Raw genomic sequence first — 25186 nt, forward strand, 5'->3', positions numbered from 1 at the left:
TTTTGGGACCTTGCCTGTGCCCTGTCCAGTTCAGTACATGTGGGTTCCATGTCAGTTGGCACTCATGCTGAGTCCAGACATGGGAGTTAGTCTCTGAAGTGTCATGCCTTACAGCGCGCATGTCCTATGTTGTGACCTGTGACATGATGTGCATGAGTGTGTGATACGCATAGTGCAGGGATGGTGGCGTGTGTTGCAGTCATTCCCATTCAGGACCATGGAGTTGTGTGGCCACTACTGTCCCCTGGGGCATATTTTCCTAGGTGTCATGTGTGTCATCACAAAACGTGGACACTCTCAGTGTCTACAGCATAGGTTGTGCTCTGTGCCATTGTCCCCTGGCACCATGTATATTGACGTGAAATGTAGTACAAGTGTCCACTGTACAGCCTGACCTGATTTTCCTTGTTCATACTCACAGTGGCCAGTGCCTGTGTGTCTTGTTACAATCATCTGATGATGGACATTTGAACATGATTATTTGGACAGGCACACCTTGGGTATTTGGCGTCCAATCTTGCATTTATGCAGCCCCTGTGTATTTCACCCATACTAAGAGATGTAAGTGCCACCTGTGTCTCAACAAATTGTCTCATGTAGGGGGTGGTTGGTGCGGGCCAAGCCTACATGTCAAAACCAGAATTCGGCTTGCTAGGTCTGGCCAGTGTGTGATGTTTGGCTGGACATACACTCAAGGTGCAGTGTGCCAGTCATGGTGGGCATGTTTTCAGTATTACCTATGCAGCATGTGCCTCAAGTTCATGGATATGGTCCCTGCTCATCCCTCTTTTCGGCACCGCTGTGTGGTGCAGATGCAGTGCTGGATTGTCCCCAGGGCCTGGCTCCTATGTCAAACTCCATTTCATGTCATTTGCTATTGTGTCATGCTCTCCATGGATTTTCAGTGGCATGGTGGGTCAACCAACTGTGTGTTGAATGCCCTACATCTGTACCTTGTTTTGTAGATGTTACTGATCTCTCTTTGCAGGCTATGCACTGTAACCTATGTAGATTGGACTCATGTGACATATGTATACAGGTGTGTGATTAATTGCTGTCTCTTCACCTTACCCACAGCATCGTCGGGGGACACGGAGGGAGACATGAGCACAGACGGAGCGGAGGGACCGAGCACCAGTGCCAGCGTTGACATCGTGGCTGGCACATTGAGTGGTACTGAGGCGGAGGAGAGTGAGGCCGAGGACCTGTCCACTGGCACGACAGAATATGAAGCTGACGGGTCCGAGGATGATCTCTCCGAGTGGGCTGCACCAGCAGCTGACAGCGGCACGACATCTCACCCCGCCCCCTCCATTGCCATCAGCCGCCTCCCACTTGCTCGTGTCCCTTCCCAGCGTGCCCGGTCACCACATGTCTCCTTCCTGCCAGGCACCGCACCCCCTGCCCCTGTCTCCACTGCTGCCGCCAATGCCGAGTCTGTGGACATCCAGCGGCAGTTGCAGGTTGGTCAGGCTGCGATCCTTAATGTCCTCCATGGCCACAGCCAAGTGCTGAACAACATGGAGGCATACTTGGAGGGCATTTTTTCATCGCAGGCTGACCAACGCAACTTGCTGAGGTCCATTGACTCGACACTGACTGCAGCAGTGGGTCTCCTGCAGCGCTACGTCCAACCCCCTACCCCTGCCCCATCCACACTTCGCACTCCCATGCCTGTCCCACGTACACCCAGACGTCAGCATGCACCCACCACAACAGACACAGGCACCACACCAGCAGGGAAGGTCATACGCACACCTCCTGGCACGCACACACAGGGTGAAGTAGGCACACCCACTGGGTCGGGGGCAAACGTAAGTCACGCAGCCAGAGTGGGAGTCCGCATTCCACCAAATCCACTCCCTCCAAATCCCCTCCCCTCAGCTCTCCTGGCCACATATCCGGCAAGGACTCCTTCATGGCCGCTCTGTCCCTGAGCCCCACTGTGACACCCCCCGCAAGCGGTCAAGGGAGTCCCCGGTCAGGGTGGTTGAGTCCCCCCCCCTGTCCACACCCTCCCCCAGTGGCGCTGCGACCCATCCCTCCGCCCCCCCCCCCTCCTTGGGGCCTGTGGTTCCTTCGGGTGCAGGGGAGTCTCTGGAGGACCTTGCTAAGGTGTGCAGCGACATCCTGGCCTCCGCCTTTGGCCCTGCCCCACCCCCTGTGGTGGAGTCCTCCATCCCTGCACCCACGACGCCTACCCTTCGCCCTCATGTCCCTGCGGTGCCTGGTCCTTCCCCCCCACATGATGCCCTCCCCGCTGTGGAAGACGAAGGAGTCTGACTGTGCAGGCAAGCTAGGGGACACGCGTCCCACTGTGTCCCCCATCCAGCTGTGACTCATGGACTGCCCTATGGGCTTTATAAATATTGGGGCAGGTTTATGTTGCACTTGCGCCTCATTTACGCCGCCGTTGCGTCACTTTTGTGACGCAGCAGTGGCGCAAATCCTGCGCCATGGTGCGGGGCATTTACAAACGTGACGCATCTCCCAGATGCGTCACGTTGTAAAGCCCTGCGCCACATGTAGGCGTTCCAGGGCAGGTGGGGGCGTTCCGGCGCAGGAACGCCTCCTAAAAGTGGCTGAGTGAAATCTACAAGATTTCACTCAGTCACTTTTAGGCCCATGCTGCGTCAAAACCCTGCGCCTGCTTGAAGCAGGCGTAAGGATTGACGCAGCATCGTACAGATAGGGCCCCCCAGATCATTGCTGGAGCTGCGTCGCGCTTGCGACGCAACTCCAGCAATGCGCCACTTTTCGGCACAGATGCGTCACGCATCTGTGCCGTTTTTGCCCCATGGTGCGCCGCATTATAAATGCGGCGCATCCATGGTGGCGCAGCTGTGGCGCATATTAACTGGCGCATCCCTGCTGATATGCAGGGATGCGCCAGTCGTCATAAATCTGCCCCATTGAACTTTATCCACACACACTTTATTTTGAAATGCTGAATAAAGCCTTTTTTTTTCCTTAGTACACTACTGCTTTTGTGGTGTTGCTGTTGGTGGGGCTGCTACAGGATTTTGGGTGGTGATCATGTGTTGGGTGTGTGGGAAATGTAGTAGTGTGCTGGTCATAGGGGGTACCCTGGTATCTGTGTGCCATCACAAGGTGTTAGCTAGGTTTCTCTGTTCATGTAAGCAGTTACTGCATGGTGAACTTGTCCCAAGGTGTATTCCTTCCTCTGTGTACCCTGACATCTTCCCTGCAGGGTATTCCCAATATTTAGCGCTGAGCTGTGTCTACATTAGCTGGGTGTGTGACGGACTCCTTCAACTCTGGCCATGCATGCAGGGCGATGTCTCCACCTGCATCATTCGTGGCATCCTTGGTGATCACTGTACTTGTGTATGTAGTCTGTTGACATGACTTCATGTGGACATGTTCCCTTTTCGGCTGTATGCATGTGTGTACTCCCAGCCTCGCACACATGTGTTACATGTACTGCAGGGTCTTTGTGCACCTGACTGACAATTGTGGCAATTGGATCTGTGGGTATTCCAGCCTTTCTTTTTCCATGGGCACTGCTGGGGGCCTCTGCACCCACCCCTCCTGTCTCTGGGCACTGCTGGGAGGACTCTGCACCCACCCCTCCTGTCTCTGGGCACTGCTGGGAGTGATAGGCACACACCCCTCCTGTGTCTGGACACTGCTGGGAGGACTCTGCACCCACCCCTCCTGTCTCTGGGCACTGCTGGGAGTGATAGGCACCCACCCCTCCTGTCTCTGGGCACTGCTGGGAGGACTCTGCACCAACCCCTCCTGTCTCTGGGCACTGCTGGGAGTGATAGGCACACACCCCTCCTGTCTCTGGGCACTGCTGGGAGGACTCTGCACCCACCCCTCCTGTCTCTGGGCACTGCTGGGAGTGGTAGGCACACACCCCTCCTGTGTCTGGGCACTGCTGGGAGGACTCTGCACCCACCCCTCCTGTCTCTGGGCACTGCTGGGAGGACTCTGCACCCACCCCTCCTGTCTCTGGGCAATGCTGGGAGGACTCTGCACCCACCCCTCCTGTCTCTGGGCACTGCTGGGAGTGATAGGCACCCACCCCTCCTGTCTCTGGGCACTGCTGGGAGGACTCTGCACCCACCCCTCCTGTCTCTGGGCACTGCTGGGAGGACTCTGCACCCACCCCCCCTGTCTCTGGGCACTGCTGGGAGTGATAGGCACCCACCCCTCCTGTCTCTGGGCACTGCTGGGAGGACTCTGCACACACCCCTCCTGTCTCTGGGCACTGCTGGGAGGACTCTGCACCCACCCCTCCTGTCTCTGGGCACTGCTGGGAGTAATAGGCACCCACCCCTCCTGTGTCTGGGCACTGCTGGGAGGACTCTGCACCCACCCCTCCTGTCTCTGGGCACTGCTGGGAGGACTCTGCACCCACCCCTCCTGTCTCTGGGCACTGCTGGGAGTGATAGGCACACACCCCTCCTGTGTCTGGGCACTGCTGGGAGGACTCTGCACCCACCCCTCCTGTCTCTGGGCACTGCTGGGAGGACTCTGCACCCACCCCTCCTGTCTCTGGGCACTGCTGTGAGTGATAGGCACCCACCCCTCCTGTGTCTGGGCCCTGCTGGGAGGACTCTGCACCCACCCCTCCTGTCTCTGGGCACTGCTGGGAGGACTCTGCACCCACCCCTCCTGTCTCTGGGCACTGCTGGGAGTGATAGGCACACACCCCTCCTGTGTCTGGGCACTGCTGGGAGGACTCTGCACCCACCCCTCCTATTTCAGGATATGTACGCTTAGAACATACACGGGTGTGGGTTCGCTCCATGCATACGAGGTGGGGGTAGGGTCCGTACATACACTGTTGGGGTGGGGGTACGCTCCATACGTCCGCGGGTGGGGGTACGGGTCGTACATACACTGCTGGGGTGGGGGTACGCTCCATACATACGCGGGTGAGGGTGCGGGTCGTACTTACACTGTTGGGGTGGGGGTACACTCCATACGTCCGCGGGTGGGGGTACGGGTCGTACATACACTGCTGGGGTGGGGGTACGCTCCATACATACGCGGGTGAGGGTACGGGTCGTACTTACACTGTTGGGGTGGGGGTACGCTCCATACGTACGCGGGTGAGGGTACGGGTCGTACGTACACTGCTGGGGTGGGGGTACGCTCCATACATACGCGGGTGAGGGTATGGGTCGTACTTACACTGTTGGGGTGGGGGTACGCTCCATACGTACGCGGGTGAGGGTACGGGTCGTACGTACACTGTTGGCATGGGGGTACGCTCCATGCATACGCGGGTGAGGGTACGGGTCGTACTTACACTGTTGGGGTGGGGGGTACGCTCCATACGTACGCGGGTGAGGGTACGTGTCGTACATACATGGTTGGGGTGGGGGTACGGTCTGTACATACGCGGGTGGGGGTACGTGTCGTACTTACACTGTTGGGGTGGGGGTACGGTCCATACATACACGGTTGGGGTGGGGGTACGCTCCATACGTACGCGGGTGAGGGTACGGGTCGTACTTACACTGTTGGGGTGGGGGTACGCTCCATACATACGCGGGTGAGGGTACGGGTCGTACTTACACTGTTGGGGTGGGGGTACGCTCCATACGTACGCGGTGAGGGTACGGGTCGTACGTACACTGTTGGCATGGGGGGTATGCTCCATGCATACGCGGGTGAGGGTACGGGTCATACTTACACTGTTGGGGTGGGGGGTACGCTCCATACATACGCGGGTGAAGGTACGGGTCGTACTTACACTGTTGGGGTGGGGGGTACAGTCCATGCATACGGGGGTGGGGGTACGGTCCGTACATATCCGTACCCACGCTATGGAATGCTTGTGCGGGCCGTACCCAGGCCTTTGCCACGTGGGTACAGCCGTCCCGCCATTGTTGGGGTGACGTAGGTGTGGGCGTGGTACGACTCGTACCCATGCTCTTAAGGCGTGGGTATGGAACGTACCTGTATTGTTGTATTGCCGGTTCGCGTCGTCAAGCACTTCCGTTGTGGCGGATGCTGGCTTTGCTGGACACGCCCCCACCCCCTCGTAGTGACCAGGGCCTGGGGGTCAGGTATGTCCAGGGCATGTGTGCTGTGTGACTTTGGTGGGGGTTTTGTGGCCTGCCCCTGGTCCTGCCCCCCCCTTTCCCCCCTCCCTTTGTTGTTCTGACCTTCTGCGGCGTCTGCGTCGTAACCTGTGGAGGAGGTCGACTGCTATGAGGGCCGGGATGACACGTAGGTTCGGGTCCATGTCTGTCCGTCGCGTACAGGTACTCCTTGTTCGCGTCGTCCTGATTTCCCGGCAGTTTTTGGCTGCCGGAAAATATTCACCGTGCGGGATGACGTCGGTGCGAATCGTGATTCCTGGTTCGTGAATGGCAGCCTGCGTGCGTCCCGACGTCAGGTCGGCGCTTTCCCGGATCACATTTGTATGTTTATTTTCGTCGGTCGGGGTTTTGTATGATTCGTACGGAAATGGTGCTTCCGTGCGATTCGTAATTCCATGTTTGTATATTTTTACGACCGGGTACGCGTCGGACGGAGAATATGCTCCGTCCGACGGTTCGTACCCGGTTTTTACCGGATCGTGATCGGCACCTATATGTTCATATCAGTACATAAAGCAGTTTAATTTGGGAACAGAAGGTGCATAATAGTTAATAACAATTCTAGTGTTTTAAGGCAAATATTTCTTAGTTTCAGGCTGGGTCATTTTGAGATGATCAAACACATTTTTGGTAAAATCTGATATTTTGTGTGAGAAAGTGGGCTTCTGTTGCAGTAAACCCCCCCACCCTTTTTTTTGTTGCCAGACTACTGATGCTCTTTGACTTGATGTGCTCTGGGGCCCTGCCAATCAGGACCCCAGGGCCTGTGTTTTTTCCCCAAAACAAAACTCTATTGGCAACTCTGGCCACAGGTAGGTCCCTGGTAAATGGTACACCATGTACCCAGGGCACTGTGACCAGAGAAGGCTCCTAAGGGCTGCAGCACCATTTGTGCCACCCTTAGGGACCCTGTACCTTTTCACAAACACACTGCCTTGCAGGCTGTGTGTCCTGGTGCAGATCAAAAGTGAAGTGTCGACATGGCACACATCCCTGTGTGCCATGCCTACCAACCACTGGACTGGCCTAGGTCAGTCAACCCTCTAGCCGGGTGCACTATGCCAGTGGTGAGGGCACAGAGGCATGAGCCCTGTGCCCCTACAGTATCTGAGTCCATTCTCAGACATTGTAAGTGCAGTGTATCATTAAAGAGTATATGGTGCTGGGAGGTTGTCATTACGAACTCCACAATACCATGATGGATACACTGAAGTCTGGGAAGTTTGGTATCAAACTTCTCAGCACATTGTACCCACACTGTGCCAGTGTGGGTTTCAATGTAAAACACACGACAGAGGGCATTTTAGAAATGCCCCCTGAACTTGACCCACAACCAGTGTCCCGACTGAGTGGCTGCTTAGGCTGCAACCCACCAGAGATGTTGCTGGACCCCTGGGTCAAGAGCCATCCACTCTTGAGGGCCTGCAACATTGCACATCCTGGGACTAGGAGCTAGGTCCCCTCACCCAGGATGGGCAGGGGAAGCTTCAAAGGCCTGCCGCCTTTGTGAACTTCTCCAGACCACTTGCTGTACTCAGCAACTGGTCCCCACTGGTTCTACCCCAAGTGAGGAAGAGAGGTGTGCCTACCTCTGCCAACTCCACCCCTAATTTGGGGGAGGCGAGGTTAAGCACAACCTCGAGTCTCCGCCATCTTGAGGATGGGGGACCCGGCCAACTAGGGACAGGCTCCTGCCCCACTCCCACTGGAGAGTGGCAGAATAGGGGGTGTACCCACCCCAGGGAAGGGACCCATTGGTCCCTGTCCTTCACCTACCTGTAACGCCCCTAAAAGTAGTATTTAGGGGCATCCTGAACCTTCCTTCCTCAGATCCAGCAACCACAAAAAAAAGAAGAGAAGAAGAAGGACGAGAAGCCGTGCAGAGCTAACAAGAGGACGACGCCCACTGATTTGGCCCCAGCCCTATAGGCCTGTCTCCCTCTTGAACCTGCTCCTGCAAAACCCCGGTGTGTCCAGCGGACAGCAACCTCAAAAACCTCGGAGGACCTACCTGCCTTCACTTTCCAAGCTGTTTCTCACATGAACACCGGACGTGTTTGAACTGCAGCTTCTGGTGCCAGCCAGGACCTGCGAATCCAGCTCACTCTGCACCTGCAGAACCCGGCCTGAGCTCGAGTAGAAAAATACCACGAGGCGGTCCCCCCGGCAATCCTGACCCTAGATCCAGCCACCGCTGACCTGCCTCAAGCCTCCTGGCGATGCCTGCAGCCTCAATCCAGAGGACCCCCCCTACCGCGACCAGTGTGGGTAAGAAAACCCAACGCCCCACGGCCTTGTGTGCCCAACCCAGTGGTGTCTAACCAACCCTCAACATCCCAACTTACCCCTCGAAGTGGTGGTCACTCCTGGAAGATCCTCGTCCCCGAGCCTGCAGTGTTTCTTTGTCTCTGAGAATCTCCATTGAAATCAACAGGCCACACGACCTCAAAACAGCACCCTGCACCCGGCCGCTCTAGTGCCACTGAGAGTGCCCCTTTGGTGCTAACTTGGTCCCCAACTTGCCCTGAGCTTAACTCTAGGAGCTTTGCTCCCACAACCCCGTGGCCTGCTTGCCAGCAACCACCAACCGGAGTCCCCCTATCCTCCACACGATAACATTGGGCCTCAACACTGCACCCAGCCGCCCTAGTGCCACTGAGGGTGCAACAACCGTGCATCACTGACCCTGGGAGACCCCTGAGACTAACCCCAGAACCCTAACTCCAAATACCGATTACTTACCTCGAAACCGATAACTCACTTTTCCTCATAGGATAACATTGACACTTTTTCTCCCAAAAAGTTTCTGTCGACTTTTGAAAACTAACAATATTCCTTAAAAATCGCACAAATAACCTAGCCGAATTTTCTCAACTTTTTGCAGGAATGTCCCAGTGCTGAACCCAGGTGTCCAGCACTGAGTAAGAAATGTAACTTAACTGTGAATTGAATTTCCTTCCATGCGATAACATTGGGGGTTCTTTGTGAAAAGGTTTGTGTCAACTTTTGAAATACAAGAATATTCTTTAAAACTCGTACAAACTGCAAAAACGTAATTACTTACCTGTTTTAAGTAGATGTCCCAGTGCTGAATCTAGGAGTCCAAAACGATACCAAAGGGAATAATGGACGGAGCGTTTGAGCAAATCAAACACTCACCCCCAGTCAACTGATCTGGGTTTAATCCATCATCATTCTTTAGTTCACTCCACCACCCCAGTTCAGACATGGCCATATGCAAATCAGTCTGACCCTGTGCCTTATGGGAACAGTCCAGCCCTAACTGCCAAGCCATGTCTTCCCTGGACCAGAAACAGGCATCCTGGGACCGGTTTCGGGTTCATAACCCTCATCAGCCAGGCTACCTTGAATCCAGTGGCAAAGTGAGCAAGGGACCCACGTCTGGGCATACCCTGCCAACTGAGGGCGAATAAAGCGATACCAAAGGGGATGATGGACGGAGCGTTTGAGCAAATCAAACACTCACCCCCAGTCAACTGATCTGGGTTTAATCCATCATCATTCTTTAGTTCACTCCACCACCCCAGTTCAGACATGGCCATATGCAAATCAGTCTGACCCTGTGCCTCATGGGAACAGTCCAGCCCGAACTGCCAAGCCATGTCTTCCCTGGGCTGGAAACCACCATCCTGGGACCGGTTTCGGGTTCATAACCCTCATCAGCCAGGCTATCTTGAATCCAGTGGCAAAGTGAGCAAGGGACCCACGTCTGGGCATACCCTGCCAACTTAGGGCGAACAAAGCGATACCAAAGGGGATAATGGAAGGAGCGTTTGAGCAAATCAACTACTCACCCCCAGTCAACTGATCTGGGTTTAATCCATCATCAATCTTTAGCTCACTCCACCACCCCAGTTCAGACATGGCCATATGCAAATCAGTCTGACCCTGTGCCTCATGGGAACAGTCCAGCCCGAACTGCCAAGCCATGTCTTCCCTGGACCGGAAACATTGGGCACAGGGTCAAGACTGATTTGCATATGGCTGGGTCCAAACTGGAATGGCATGGTGAGCAAAAAAACGATGGATTTAGGCCCAGATCTCTGTACTGGGTTGAATGTATGACATTGTTCTGCATTCTGTCCATCAATAGTTCTTTTTGCATTTGTCACCCCGAGTGGGACGGGTATGCTCAGATGTGAGTCCCGTGCTCTCCATGCCATTGGAATCAAGCTATTCTGGCTGAAAAGGGGTGAAACCCCGAAACTGGTCCTAGGATGTTTGTTTCCAGTCCAAGGAGGACCTGGCCTGGCAGTTTAGGCGGGACTGTTCCCATTGGGCACAGGGTCAAGACTGATTTGCATATGGCTGGGTCCAAACTGGAATGGCATGGTGAGCAAAAAAACGATGGATTTAGGCCCAGATCTCTGTACTGGGGTGAATGTATGACATTGTTCTGCATTCTGTCCATCAATAGTTCTTTTTGAATCTAGGAGTCCAGCACAGGATTACAAAAGTAACACAAAAGTAACTTTCCTGCTTAGTGAATATCCTTCCATAGGATAACATTGGTGATTCTATGTGAAAAAGTTTGTGTCAACTTTTGAAATGCAATCATATTCTTTAAAAATCATACCTCTAACTAAAACGCATTTACTCACCTGTTTCAGGAAATATCCCAGGGCTGAATCTATTATCCAATCCTGTGTTAGTAAAAGTAATCTGAAAAGTAATTAACTGCATTTTACTTAAAAAGCCCATTCATTTGAATGTGCTATACCTGCAATATGTTGCAAACTGCTTACTTAAAACTGTAACCAAAACCAGAACAAGTTACACTGCAATTTTGAACTGTGTTCATACAAGTAATTTACTACTGAAAAGTATCTATATGCTTACCTGTACCAGGCTTGCTTGGTTCTAGAAATAAAACAACAGTATATTTTTTTTATACAAAAACAATTGGCCGAGAGTTCAGTTCTTGAGTGTGTGAATTCATTTGCTGACTGAGTGTGTACATCAAATGCTTAACACTGTCCTCTGATGCTGCCTTACTGCTCGACCAAGCTACCACTTTAGAGAGTAAGGTTCTATCTAACTTTAACCTCTGCCAAACCTATGGAGACCCTTGGACTCAATACACACTGTACCTCACTTTGGTACAGTATATATAGAGCCTGTTTCTTACATTTGGTCAACTAGATTGTTTTTCTCCATAAATTTAAATACTACAGCCTGTTGAAAACTATGAATTTGCACCAAAGTAAGTTCAGGGACAAAGTAGATGCACATATTGCCATGTACTTCCATTCTCTACATTACAGCATGATTTTGTTGGTGACAAAGTCCACAAACCATCACTTATGTGGAGATTTCAGAACTGATCATGATATCTTTTCATAACTTTATTATCTCTATATGTAATTGTTTTTCAGGGTCTGTGTTTTCATGATTGGTTTAACTTGAGGGATATGCCTATTGAATGAGAACTGATGTTTTCAAAAGTACCTTATTAGGAAGCAGCAACTTTTATTTTGAATAACGAGACCTTCCAAATTTCAAAAGCAAGTTATTTCAACTACCTGAGAAATCTGCAAATTCACCTTTCAATCATTGCACAGATTCCGCACAACTAGGAGAGTCGCGCTCACTCAAAAAATTATGAATTATTGGAGTATTGCAAGAGTGTTCTTCCAGAGTGGTGGTCTGTAAAACTTAACACGTTTAGAACTTCTTAAATAATTTGTGTTGCTAGATCCACTAGTGGGCTTAATATATGCAGAATTCTCGTGGCAGGAGAGGAGTAGGCTGACATCAGCGATGTCTCCTTCAAGGTAGGGCTTCTCGTACTCACTACATGCTGGATGTCACTTTTTTAGGTCATGCCTGGGCAGCGCATAAGCTGCTCTGCAGCATGCTGTATTGGAGTAGGGAATTGAAGCCCTGCCCACTCTCTGCCCATATTTGTCATTGGCTTGTCATTGCCCTTTGTAAATGCTGGCTTCTGATTCGTTAATAGGCTTGTTAATCCCTCCTTAGTACCGTCTTGTCTTCATTTGTAATCTCCCATGAGGACTGGCCCTTTTACTTTTGTTGTTACACGGTATGTCTTATTTAGTCTGTAAGCAATATTTGCTTTAATGAGTTTCTCCTATTGCAGGCACGACGTGCTTCCTGCAACATTCAGCACGCCATGCACGCTTTCACTTTCCAAGCGGACAGGGACATTAGTGCCCGCTTCTTTGCAATGAAATAGGTCTCGCATTTACAAGAGTTTCATCTATTGACATTGTAAATGGCAATGCTTTTTATCTGTGTTAATTAGCAAAACAGATCAATAAAAGGCATTGTCGTTTACAATGCCAATAGTTTAAACTTTCGCGAATGTGAGACCTATTGCATTGCAAATGCTTGTTTTTGTCCTGGTGCCGGGGCACTCGAGTATGTGTTTCTGGGCTCTTTGGGACAAGTAGGTCATCCTTCACAGAGGAGAGATCAGGGGGACACTGGGAGGTGCCCATGTCCCTTTCATGTAGTCCAGTGCACACCCAAAATATCGATTCAAAAATATCGACTGCCCAGAATATCGAAGTTAAAATATAGAGTGGACAGAATATCGAATTATCAAAATATAGATAGGTCAGAATATCGAAATTGGGGTACAAAATATCGATTTCCATAATATAGAATTTAAAAATATAGAATACCATAATATCGAATTTTAAAATATAGATTACCATAATATCGAATTTTTTTTTAGTGTTATGTATGGTAGTATATGTGTTAAAATGATGTATTATTTTTGTAATGTATGTTTAATTTATTTAAACAAATGAATGTTATGTAATTTAATTATTGCGTAATTTAATTCCGTAGCGGGTTGTGGGTTTATAGGGGAATAGGGTGGGAAGTAATTTGATTATGGTTAATTAAATATTAATTATATTTATATGTTTTGATAATTAATTGATTTATAATTAATTATTAATTGGTAATTAATTTATATTAATTGATTAATTGGTAATTATGTTAATTGTATTTGTTATTATTAGGAGCGGGTTGTGGGTTTGCAGGGGAATTGGGTGGGAAGTAAATTAATTGTAATAAAGTAAATATTTTTTTTTTATTTATGTGTATTGATAATTAATTGACAATTAATTATTAATTGGTAATTAATTTGTATTAATGGGTAAATAATTTGTATGAATTGCTAATTAATTTTTATTATTTGCAAAAAAATGTTTATTAATTGATTAATTGATAATAATGTTAATTGTACTTTTTATTATTGGGAGTGGGTTGTGGGTGTATAGGGGAATTGGGTGGGAAGTGAATTAATTGTAATAAAGTAAATTTAATTTTTTTTATTTATGTGTATTGATAATTGATAATTAATTATTAATTGGTAATTAATTATTATTAATTGGTAATTAATTTTGATCAATTGATAATTAATATTTTTAAATGGTAATTAATTGTTATTAATTGGTAATAATTTTTAATTAACTTTTTATTGGTATTGATAATTAATGTAATCTTATTTTAAATGTAAATCATTACTTTCCCTACTTTTGCACTCTCAGGAGTGGGAATAGTATTTTTTACCCTCCGCTATCCAACTCTTTCCCTACTGTTGCACTCACTGGAGTGGGAATAGTAATTTTTACCCTCCTGCTATCCAATGCTTTCCCTACTGTTGCACTCTTTGGAGTGTGAATAGCAATTTTTACCCCTACGCTATCCAACGTTTTCCCTACTGTTGCACTCACTTGAGTGGGAATAGTAATTTTTACCCCTACGCTATCAAACGCTTTCCCTACTGTTGCACTCACTGGAGTGGGAATAGTAATTTTTCCATTTGCGCTATCCAACGCTTTCCCTACTGTTGCACTCTCTGGAGTGGGAATAGTAAATGTTATCCTCCCGCTATCCAACGCTTTCCCTACTGTTGCACTCTTTGGAGTGGGAATAGTAATTTGTAAAAGAAGAAAAACAGAAATGGGCGCACTCCGTATTTAAACAATGTAGATAATTTAACCAGGTAATAGGTGCCGACGAGTATATCCCCCTGAGTTGGGAGTTCAGTAAAAGTCAAGTAAGCACGCTCCTGGGAAAGGAGAGTGTCACTCGTATGGCACTCAGTCAGAGAATCGAAATTCTCTTTGTCCATGAATTTGATTTCAAGAAATGAAGAGGTAATCCAAGGTCAATTGAATTTATTCATAATGTTCATCAAATGAGGTTAATATGGAATTATCATCATTCATATCAAGTCAACTCATTGATCAAATGCCCAATGCATTTCGGGCTGTTCAAGCCCTTCATCAGGGGCGGCACTGTGGAGGAGACAAGGGAGCAGGACTCAGTGTCAATTTGTGAACAAATAAACGAGCATATTCAAGTGAAACACGGGTTATACGAAAGAATGGTGGTAACGATAAGGTCTCCTAGGACACGTGTGAGAGTGAACTGAGTGCCGGCAAAATTATTAAAAGGGCGACGTGTGTAATGTGCTCACGGTCAATCGTGCGTAAAAAACGTCGATATGCGGGTGATGGTGATGCTAAAAGTGAGTGAGCTCGTAGGTACGGAGAAAGGTTACTGGTGAAAAGCGGACGCACTGGTATCCAACGTGTATGAAGCCCAGGGGGTGACAGATAACATAAAGTGATATTCCAATATCCGTGAAGTTAAACCAAGGGGGTGAAAAAATGTTATCGTGAGTTCTCAGAGCAAATAGTTGGTCAAACATAAACTTACGGTAGAGTTGTAGAATTACGAACTCATCACGTAGCGAGAAAACGCTCACGGGTGCTTCGGTGATAGTGAAATTCGCGGGTCGCGGTCATGTGACGCGGGGGCGTATTCATTTAAAAGGAAGTGAGTGTTCGTGGACTACATAGATAGACAAAGAAAAGAGACTAGTAGTTCGTCAGAGGTGTGCTGGATTACAGAAGAAGAAATCGCTCGTAAGAGCGGTGGAAGTGCAAATGCAACATGTGTATTCGTGGGACATTAGAACTAAACGACAAACAATGTATATAACTAATGTATATAACTAAATATGTCACACGTAATTGAAACATAATTAAAGTAATGTAATACGTGAAAAAAAATGAGCTCATCATGTCAAGAAATAGTGAATGGGTAACAATGAATTCCAGAGGTTATTGTTATATACTGTCATCTGTTCAACAGTGTGGGAGATCAGATTACAAAAAGCAGCCTAAATCGTAGCGTTCGTTGAGACCCCTTGGCTGGGTGGAGTTCAGTTTGTGGATCCAAAAGATTTCTCTCTGTAAAAGAAATTTATTGTTGTCTCGTCCTTTCAATAAAGGAATCTGTTCAAGAAGGAGGAAACGAAGTTGACATATATTATGTTGATGTTGATGAAAATGAGTGGCAATAGGTGATTTAGCCTGTTGAGTTCTTATGTTGCTTTTGTGTTCGTTTATCCGAACGCGGATTTTTCTTTCAGTTTTTCCCACATATACCAGGCCACATGGGCATTTCAGTAAGTAAATGACATTTTGGCTGTTGCAGGTTGCTGTCACTCTGAGCTTGATGGGGTAACCATGTAACGGGTGTTGGATTGTGGTTCCCTTGATAATAAAATTGCAATTTCAACAATTCAGACAGGGCAGAGTTCCTTTGTAGGAGCTTGCAGTAGAATCTCTGGTGTTGGAAAGGATTTGTTTAAGGTTGCGTGATCTTTGATATGCAAATCTTGGGGGTGTCTCAAAGATGTTGTTGAAGTCCACCTCTGTACTTAACATTGGCCAGTATCTCAGAATGGTTTTCTTGATGGTAAAACTTTGGGTGGAATATTTAGATACAAATGTCATTCTCTGTGGTGTAGGTATAGGTCGTTTGGGTTGGAGTAACGTTTGTCGGGAGGATTTCTCTGTCTTCAACACAGCTTTGTCCAGAATATCACTAGGATATTTCTGTTGTTTGAATTTGGAAATACACATGTTTTTGCTGGATTCATACAGTTCATTGGTGCTAGAGATCCTTTTTAATCTGAGTAATTGTGAGTACGGCAGGTGGTTTTTAAGCGATGGCTGAGGAAAACTGTGGAAGTGGAGGAGGTTGTTACGATCTGTTGATTTGGTGTACACTTGTGTCGTGAAATTTCCTTGTTGGATGGTAATGCGGGTGTCCAAAAATGTTATGGATTCTGTGTTGGTAAGGTATGTGAATTCGATGCGCTGGTCGACAGTATTGAGAGTGTTAATGAGAGATTCAAGTTGTTGAATTGAGCCATTCCATAGAAGAAAAATGTCGTCTATGTACCTTTTGTAAAGGATCAAATGTTCAGTCCAGTCATTGTTAGTTAAAATGTTATCCAGTTCGAAACGATGCATGAAGAGATTCGCGTACGATGGGGCAGCACAATTTCCCATGGAGGTACCTGAGCATTGGATGTAAAAAGTGTCAGACCATTCAAAATAGCTGTGGTAAAGGGTGAAGTGCATGAGTTCCATGAGGAACACTTTGAGGTCGTTGGGTTTGTCTGTGTTGATCAAAAATTATTCAATAGCTTCAATCCCTTTATCATGTGGAATGGAGGTGTAAAGTGATTTGACATCAATCGTACATAGAATGGTATCCGCTGTTATCAACCCACGAATGGATTCCAGAATATTAAGAAAATCAGTGGTGTCCTTTATGTAGGTAGTCATCGATTGAACTGAGGCCTGTAAATGTTTAGCCAAATATTTGCCAATTGGTTCATGGAGTGAATTGATAGTTGAAACAATCGGTCTGAATGGAGGTTTTGTGGCGTGCTTATGTATTTTAGGAAGCATGTAGATGTAAGGAGTAGATGGATTGGTTTTGATTAAGTATTTTTTGTCTTCTTCACAAATAGTTCCTTGTTCAAGAGCATTGTTGACGATGGTTTTGAGGATGTCGGGAAAGTTATTTGTAGGATCAGCAAGTATGGGCATGTATGTTCGTGTGTCCTTGACATGTTCATTCACACTTTCTACATAGAAGGTCGTGTCCATAATTACTAATGCTCCTCCTTTATCGGCTTGACGTAAGGTTATTTCGGACCTATTTGCTAGTGTATTCAAGATTTCTTCTTCTTTTTTGGTGATGTTCTTGAATTTGTTTTTGTTGTGATAGCCGATCTTTTGAAGCTCTTTCTGAACAATGGTCTCAAAGGCGTCCAGTACTTTATGACTTGCGGGTGCAGTGTAGGTACTTTTGTTTCGAAGTCCTAATAAGGTATTCTGTCTTGGAATGTCTGGCATGTTTAGAATGTTGCTGAAGTAGTGTTTAAGTCTAAGTACACGCATAAATTTAAAGAGGCTGATTTCGGTCTCCAGTTGATTGGAATGATAAGTGGGAACAAAAGAAGTTCCTTTTTGTAAAGTCAGAGTTTCAAGTTTGGTAAGATGATGACTAGTAATGTTGATCACGAGGTTTTCTGACTGCGTGTATTTTTTAAAACAGTGATCACAGTTACACATACAAACGCTCCAGGGTTTAGGTATGCCCGTGCTGGGCAATATTTCGGTAAATGTCTTGAAGGAAATGCAGCCTAAGACACAATATATATCGCATATATGTTCTCTCTCTTTAATAAGATGCCAACTAATCTTGCTTTGTGTTGTTTGTCTATTCCTTGTGTCTCTAACAGAGTTTTTAATAAGACAAGTGATGGTGCAGGGTGGATTGACAATACCCTATGCCCTGAAGAAATTGCCGTGAGTTTATCCTATGGCAATGAAACATGTCGGCATTTTAATATGAGCAGACACATAGCACAGAATAAAATAGTAAGCCAGTGTGATCTAGCTCAAACTTGTATATAGTTGTGGTGCACGAATCACAGCACAGCTTTCTCCTTTACACACCTTAGCACTCTGTCTTTTGGGTAACAACCCACTTTTTGCTTATCCACTTTTCGTTTTCTGGAGTGGTGGTAGCTGATGATGAGATCTGAGGTAGCAGGCGAGTACCTTCCTGCTTTATCCTCCTTGGTGGTGCTACCGTGAGGCACCATCACTCCTTCTCTACACTTTTTCTTTACTTTTCCACCACATTGGGGTGCCAGAGACACAATATTTGGGTCACAAAAATAATCCTTTTGTTGAAATTGTTTAATTTTTAGTTTGGTGAGCTATACCTACAAGCAGCATAGATGGTGTAACCACTTGCTCCATAAAGTGTCTAATATATATGACAACTCTAATAGGTATATGAATTGTGTTCTCACCGAGTGAACAGGTCAACTGTTGTTTATATATTCCTTGAGTGGGGGAAGACCTGTTCTCTGCCCCTATAGCTCCTTTTTGTGGTTTGGCCATTTTGAAACCAACCATATCTTTAAAGACACAAACCCTTTCCACCAACACCTGGTAAAATGGAAACGCTACATTGACGACATTCCGATCTTGTGGAGGGGCCCTGCATCCTTGACACTTGAATTTTTCGAATGGATCAATAATCAAGACCTCCATCTGCGCTTCACAATGACATCTAGTAAGGAGACGATCCCCTTTTTGGATCTATCCATCAAACTTGAAAATGGGGTTTTACACACCAGCACATATAAGAAAAACACGGACTGCAACAGCCTCCTGAGCTTCAAGAGCCACCACCCAAAAGCCTTAAGGGAAAACTTACCATACGGCCAGTTCCTAAGAATTAGACACAACTGCAGCAAAATACAGGACTTTGTACTGCAAGCCAACAACTTGGCAGAGAACCTGACAGAAAGACACTACCCGGCACAGGTGATCAAGCAGGCCAAGAAACGGGCCAGGAATAACACACGAGAGGCCCTCCTGGAAACGAGGGAGCCCGAAATCAACAACCTGATCACTTGTGTAACCACATTCGCCCCTCTTTACAACAAAATTTTAAAAATCATCAATCGCAATTGGAAAATCCTGAACAGCGATGCTTTGAACATTCCAACGCCCCGCTTCGCCTTCAAAAGGACTGAGAACCTAAGGGACCAGCTGATTAACACACGACCACGTCTCAAGCAGATGAGGAGAGAAAACACCCTTTGGGACCTCCCAGTAGTCAAAGGCCACTATCCATGTGGCACATGTAGTGCTTGTGCCTCCACACGACACACCAAATCCTTACAACTGGGCGACCTGAGATGGGAACAACGCAGGCATACTAACTGTAATACAACTAACTGCATATATTTGATCTCGTGCCCATGCGATTAGTATTATGTTGGGATGACCCCCAGACCCATCAAGATAAGGATTAGTGAACATAAAAGTACTGTCAGGCGAGCACGCTCAGCCACAAAATTGACCAACCACTTCTTGGAGAAGGGTCACCCCTGTGAAGCAATCCAATGGACCATCCTGGAAGCCAATACCAACTGGACCAGTGACTCCCTCTTTAGGTGGGAACAACGTTGGGTCCACCGCTTACACACGGATACCCAGGGGTTAAATGACGACATTCCATGGTCAGAACTGTAGAAGTTCATGTCCAGACTAACCCTCTCTAGGATGGGGCTATCTCCACCCCGGTCACTCGACCACCCCACCTCCAGACAGGTGTAAGCATGAACCTTACAACAGTAACCTTTAGAGACCACTTGTGATTCTACTCAGGACTATTTTTAGCTGGTCGTGTCTCTTCCCCCTTCCCGCGCTACCAGCTTGTCCATTCTTTGGTAATAAAACCAACCCTCAGCACCATGTGAGGCTCTGACTCCACCAACACTGAGAGTCTTTTTGCCTCTAACACCATTCCTCGTTTTTTGGTCCTGCCTCTGCCTTCATAACCACCTTAGGAGGTCTCCATTTTAAATGAACTGGGGGATAGACGACTGCTACTTGTGTATACATACCCCACAAGACGTTATTTTGAGACTCCCAGATCTCGATGCCTACCACGTGAACACCATCACTCCTCGCATGCGCAGGTTTAGCACTGTTCACGCCACGCACGCGCGAGTGAGCACTGAGACACGCATGCGCGAGTGAGCACTGAAACTCGGTTAACCTTCACGCATGATCAGTTCCGGACTCACTGATGCAGCGTTCTCATGCTACACCGGAAATAGGCACCTCCCGCTTCACCTGGTCCCACACCTTAAAACCACGGGTTCTGCTCACTCACCTACCTTCGAGCTGGCGTCTGGACCGGGCAGGTTTCCAGTGCCGTCACCTGAGTAACCCGTGAGTATTCCTCGAGGCAACGACACGCTCTCTCTCTAAAAGTAAGTCTTAACAGTGTGCTATTTGTATTTTTGTTCGATACATCTAATGTTCTACCGCTTTTATTTCTTTCATCCCCCCTCTCGGGTGTCTCATATCTGGTACCCGTGATTGTCTGCCGTCAGCCCTAGATGGTGTGGGCCTCCTACGCCGCTTAGCTCACGGAGTAATCCCAACTCCCTTTTTAGGTAAGAATGCTTTCCTCATTTTACCGCAATGGCTCACACTGAGTTTGCGGGAGTTTGAAGCTACGATTGAGGCCACGATATCTTTTTGGCTATCGCATATCCTTACGTGATTGGTGAACCTATTGTTGGGTCTGCAGTGATAGTTGGGAGTGCCTGTGGGAGTCAGTGGTTACCCAGCCCCACTACCGTTGGGTTCCACGGCCCCCCCCTCCCTCCGATACTTTTCACATGCAGCTGGCATGGGATACTACTCACAGCTGTTTACATAATCAATACCGAGCAAACTTGTGTCCCCTGTGTGTGAAATTGTGACTGACGTTCGGCGTCGTGTAGAGATAACGTCTGTCTGCACATGCCGAACGGAACGGAACTTCCGTATTTTAACTTCTTTTTCCCTCTCTTTTTGCATTTTTTATTCTTTTCTTTGGTCTAGGTGTATCGCAAAGGGGGCATAACTTACTCCCTAACCACACACAACTTGTGTAGGAGATACTACCTCCTCCTTTGCCCAGTGAGAGGGTGATTAATACCCCATTCACTACACTTAGTCTGTGCACCTTTTTCACATCACTCACCTTCCCTTGTCCTGATGAAACGCCAAGGATCGCTTAGACCACATAAGGCGTGAAACATGTCGACCACTTTGTCAGCTACCTTAGACACATTACGTCTTGATAGGTAACTATTAACCTACGGGTTTTTTACTGTACCAAGGGTTCCTCTTTATTGAAACACCCCTCAGTCTTTGGTAACCCTTAGGTATTTGTATTCACTCTGCACACACTACCTTCATCACTGATCCTGGTACTTTCCCTCCACATACCCGCATGCACCCATCGGCAGTTCTCTAAAAGATCTCCGCTAAAGAGACCCTTCGGGGGACCCATAGGGCATTGCACCGCCGGTCTGACGAGGAGCATACGCCCGATGATGAAGCATGACATCCCTCGGGGTGTGTGAGGGCAACAAGAGACACCTTGTGTCTCCCCCCATCCCCAGTACCTTACTCTAGACCTCACTTCTCTTTTCTCTCTTAACCATTGGTTGGACACCGGTCGATCTTTGACCATATCCACCACGGAACAGTGCCTCTATAGTGATTACCTCATTGACCTTTCGGAGCATAGGTACTGGACCATTAATTAGCTCCTGGTCCCCCCCTCTTCCTTCTTTTTGACGCAGTATTAAGCACGGCGGCTCAGCCGAGGGACCTCCTATCCTTTTCGCTCTTTCCTTTTTTCCACCTCTAACCAACCCCCTACCATCCCTGAGACATGTCACTTTCCACTATGGAGAACAACTTAGGCCTCAGCTTTGGTGAAGACATAGTGGCTGAGATCTTGAGAACTCCGTCACTCCTTGACAGTGATGGCAACACAGCCTGCACCAGCGCACAGGGAGACTGGAATTCCGTGGCTTCCCTTAAAAAACTACAGGTCAAAATCGCCCTCCACGGTTCCATAATGACCGAATATCTTAGAGCCAACTCAGCACCCAACGGATTGTTGGTACGAACAGCACCTAGGATCTTCCTGGAAGATCTCATCTTTAGACGGGAGTGGAGCCAAATAGCATGGAAATGCACCCGGGACTGGATTGTCCTAATCATCAGTACCGCGAAACGTTTATCTGAGGCTCTGATTATAAAGATCAACATAGCAGAGAATGGCCTTAAAACAGGCATAAGTCTCTCGGCATACAAAACTCGCCTGGCAGAAATCAATTCTGAAATCTCCGACCATCGAGACTATCTCCTCAACCAAAAGAGAACCAAACTACAAAAGGATCTGAAAAGATTCGATAGGGAGAAGATCTATCCATACACTAAAGAGGACTTTCAACCCACGGAGAGTGATACGATCTCAGATGATGGCTCATCCACATCCAACCATTCGGGCCGTTCCTCGGGCAGCAACTCGAGTAATCAGAGCTGGGGCCGCCGCTCCAATCAACAGGGTTTACTACCACCCCCTGGGTTACCACCATTCTATGGGTTCCCAGCCCAACCGTTTCCACAGCATGGACCGATGTGGTACCCTCCATATAACCCACCACAACCAGGGTTTCAACAACCTTTCTTCCACACCCCTCCACCTCCTTTTCAGAACAGAGGCAGGGGCAGAGGCAGAGGAAGAAGAAGAGGGAACAAACAGGTCCATTGGCAAGATCCGGAAAACCAGCAGAGAACAACAAGGAGCATGTCACACCAAAAAAATTGATCGTCAATCTGTCTTCTAGACCCCTCAACCCCGACGAGACCGCAGCCCTGGAACTAGGACTGGGTTTTTTCCCTACCCCTAAAGAAGACAACTTTAGGATTAATGAAGAACTCCACCAACTCTTTCGCAAAGTAAGACTGAGGGCTTTCTTTAAAGACACCGAAACGCCTACACAGGATGACACGGGGCTGAGACCCCCCTCGAGATTTACCCCGACGACTGGCATGGTCCCACACGAGGTCCTCACTTTTGAAAAAGCAGTCCTTAAGGAAGTCAACCTCTTGGAATCTCTGAGGCCTTACAACAACTTTCCCACAAAACTACGTAGTGCGGTTACTTCTCTTAAAAATGACGACACGATTGTCATAAAACCAGCGGACAAAGGGGGTGCGACGGTAATTCTTAATACACAGGACTACGAAGAGGAGTGCTCGCGTCAGCTCAATAACACGGAGTACTACGAAATACTGGAGACTGATCCAACCACGAGGCTATTGGGACAGATCCGTATCATGGTCAATGAAGCATCGACAGAAGGTTGGATTACACCTAGAGAAGCGGCTTTTCTGGTTAACCTCACACCGAAGATGCCCTATTTCTACCTCCTTCCTAAAATCCACAAGGGGGTTACCCCCTGCCCAGGCCGCCCCATCGTTTCTGGGATCGGCTCCCTCTTGGAACCCCTGAGCCAGTTCAGTGACTTATTTCTACGTCCTTTGGTTCAAGCAACACCAGCGTACCTCAAGGATACCCGTGATGTCCTCAATCTCATCCGGGTCATCTATGAAGAGAACACCAAGGACATCGACCTACTACTGACACTTGATGTAGAAGCACTCTACACAAACATACCACAGGAGGCTACCATCGAAGTCATCAGCAACCTTCTACATGAATCAGAACTCCCCACTCAAACTCCGGCTAGCTTTGTCACGGCACTCATTGCTTTAGCTCTAACTAACAACTTTTTTATGTACAAAACCACCATATATCACCAGGTACAAGGTACCAGCATGGGTAGCACCTTCGCGCCGAGCATGGCATGGTTATACATGTCCCATTTTGAAACCAACCATATCTTTACAGACACAAACCCTTTCCACCAACACCTGGTAACATGGAAACGCTACATTGACGACATTCTAATCTTGTGGAGGGGCCCTGCATCCTTGACACTTGAATTTTTCGAATGGATCAATAATCAAGACCCCCATCTGCGCTTCACAATGACATCTAGTAAGGAGACGATCCCCTTTTTGGATCTATCCATCAAACTTGAAAATGGGGTATTACACACCAGCACATATAAGAAAAACACGGACTGCAACAGCCTCCTGAGCTTCAAGAGCCACCACCCAAAAGCCTTAAGGGAAAACTTACCATACGGCCAGTTCCTAAGAATTATAAACAACTGCAGCAAAATACAGGACTTTGTACTGCAAGCCAACAACTTGCCAGAGAACCTGACAGAAAGACACTACCCGGCACAGGTGATCAAGCAGGCCAAGAAACGGGCCAGGAATCACACACGAGAGGGCCTCCTGGAAACGAGGGAGCCCGAAATCAACAACCTGATCATTTGTGTAACCACATTCACCCCTCTTTCCAACAAAATTTTAAAAATCATCAATCGCAATTGGAAAATCCTGAGCAGCGATACTTTGAACATTCCAACGCCCCGCTTCGCCTTCAAAAGGACTGAGAACCTAAGGGACCAGCTGATTAACACACGACCACGTCCCAAGCAGATGAGGAGAGAAAACACCCTTTGGGACCTTCCAGTAGTCAAAGGCCACTATCCATGTGGCACATGTAGTGCTTGTGCCTCCACACGACACACCAAATCCTTACAACTGGGCGACCTGAGATAGGAACAACGCAGGCATACTAACTGTAATACAACTAACTGCATATATTTGATCTCATGCCCATGCGATTTGTATTATGTTGGGATGACCACCAGACCCATCAAGATAAGGATTAGTGAACATAAAAGTACTGTCAGGCGAGCACGCTCAGCCACAAAATTGACCAACCACTTCTTGGAGAAGGGTCACCCCTGTGACGCAATCCAATGGACCATCCTGGAAGCCAATACCAACTGGACCAGTGACTCCCTCTTTAGGCGGGAACAACGTTGGGTCCACCGCTTACACACGGATACCCAGGGGTTAAATGACGACATTCCATGGTCACAACTGTAGAAGGTCATGTCCAGACTAACCCTCTCTAGGATGGGGCTATCTCCACCCCGGTCACTCGACCACCCCACCTCCAGACAGGTGTAAGCATGAACCTTACAACAGTAACCTTTAGAGACCACTTGTGATCCTACTCAGGACTATTTTTAGCTGGTTGTGTCTCTTCCCCCTTCCCGCGCTACCAGCTTGTCCATTTTTTGGTAATAAAACCAACCCTCAGCACCATGTGAGGCTCTGACTCCACCAACACTGAGAGTCTTTTTGCCTCTAACACCATTCCTCGTTTTTTGGTCCTGCCTCTGCCTTCATAACCACCTTAGGAGGTCT

The sequence above is a fragment of the Triturus cristatus genome, chromosome 2_1 (genome assembly GCF_964204655.1).
Source record: "Triturus cristatus chromosome 2_1, aTriCri1.1, whole genome shotgun sequence".
NCBI classification, from domain to species: Eukaryota; Metazoa; Chordata; class Amphibia; order Caudata; family Salamandridae; genus Triturus; species Triturus cristatus.